Raw genomic sequence first — 2,125 nt, 5'->3', positions numbered from 1 at the left:
TCTGTTGGGGGAGGGATGCTTAGAGGCCCTCACAGACAGCACAGCAATGACATGAAATCCTGTTTCCCATGCACCATTTCCTGCTCTCCACCCATTGTTCCTTGCCTGTCTCTTGCTCCTGCAGGAGGAAGCAATGCACTGGGAGGTTGTTGGACTGAGCTCCCAATGGAGAGAGGCTTGAAATGAAGAGACACCCCACTGGTGTTCAGGGTTCAAGAAACTCCCTTTAGTCATGTTTTCCAAATCCAAGGCTAAGGAACAAGCTGCTCCCAGTCTGGGAGAGAAGTGGTTTTCTTTCTGCCTCTTTAGATTCTAGTCAGGAACAACAGTTTACAGTTGCTGAGGAAAGAAGGTATCATGGAGTCCTGAAGTTGATTACAGTGGTACCTCGGGTTACATATGCTTCAGGTTACATATGCTTCAGGTTACAGACTCCACTAACCCAGAAACAGTGCTTCAGGTTAAGAACTTTGCTTCAGGATAAGACCAGAAATTGTGCGGCGGCAGTGGAAAGCTCCATTAGCTAAAGTGGTGCTTCAGGTTAAGAACAGTTTCAGGTTAAGAACGGACCTCCGGAACGAATTAAGTACTTAACCCGAGGTACCACTGTAATCTATAGCCTGGGGAACTGTCCGCCTCTGGAAGTTGTGCATGGCTGTGATTACAGCAGTGCTATGCAACTTTTTTTACACACTACAGGAAACCAGAGACATGCAGATCACAATGGATGGGCAGTACTGCCTTAAGTTCTAGGCTGTCTTGTTGTGCACAACCATCATTTGTGGATTAGCCAGGTTCACTCACGTACCACAGTTATCAATGGGGAGAGGGGGATGCATGACCCTCTTCTGTGCCAAGTCAAACAAACCTGTTAAAGATGTAGTTTCTTAACACTCTGTGGGTCAATTCACATGACCAAATAACTATGATGTCAATCTGAAGAAGTGTGCATGCACACGAAAGCTCATACCAAGAACTAACTTAGTTGGTCTTTAAGGTGCTACTGGAAGGAATTTTTTTTATTTTGTTTTGACTATGATGTCAATGTGATCTAAACAGAGGTCAGTACCTGCTGAAGGTTTTATAGGATGATGATAACGGTGGTGATGATTTTGTGGAATTCCCTCCTCACAGAGATGTATCTGGTAACTTCACTACACTGCTTTCTGCAAATGCTGAAGACACACCTTTGAAACCTGTGATGTTTCTGTGACTATTTTTTTTAACTTTTAAAAATACTGAATTTTAAGTTATTGTAACCCATTCTGGGACCTGCTGGTGAAAGGCAGATAATAAATCATCATCATCCCATCCTTCCTCCTGAAGGAGGTCCAAGGTAGCAATAGCAAATTATAAAATAAAAAAAATCTCTAAAAATATTAAAAACATATATTACCACAGTCTGGAAACATTGCTCCAGATGACTTTGGGTTCAAGTAAAGCAGTAACTGAAATTAATATGACCACCTATGTTCCATACTGTGAGTTCAGCAACATCTCTAAAAATATTAAAAACATATATTACCACAGTCTGGAAACATTGCTCCAGATGACTTTGGGTTCAAGTAAAGCAGTAACTGAAATTAATATGACCACCTATGTTCCATACTGTGAGTTCAGCAACACACTGGTGGGAAAAGGCAGACTGCATCCTTTTCACAGGGGGAGGGAAGTGAGGGTTACTACCTGGGTGAGGATGCTATTGTGTGGATGCAACACACATACAAAATATAAAGACACAAGCAGCTTCAAATCCAGAATAAACTCCAGTATGGATGAGCCCATTATATGGTAAATATCCCCATTTATGGTTGAAGCCTTGTGGGCAAACTTACTAGACCTGTAATCTTGTGAAATAATATTGAGCTTAACTTTCCCCTTTTGTGACCTGTAGTTCTGCTTCTGTTTAACCCTTACACGTGTGACATGACTGCTTCAGGCTGTTCTCAAAGCTGCACATATACACAGATCACAACATGTGAAATGGTGCATGAGTGCAGCTGGATTCATGTATGCATTCATGAAAAATGGGATGAAGCTTTGTTTGCACGTGTGTCCTGGGGCTGGTAAAACGCTACATGGAGCCTAAACATGGTTGCTTGCATTTACAGGGTTGAGGAAGGGT

This window comes from Podarcis cretensis (assembly GCF_951804945.1).
Source record: "Podarcis cretensis genome assembly, chromosome: 6".
In the NCBI taxonomy this organism is placed as follows: domain Eukaryota; kingdom Metazoa; phylum Chordata; class Lepidosauria; order Squamata; family Lacertidae; genus Podarcis; species Podarcis cretensis.
The sequence above is the reverse complement of the archived record's forward strand: the minus strand, read 5'-3'. Positions refer to the sequence as shown.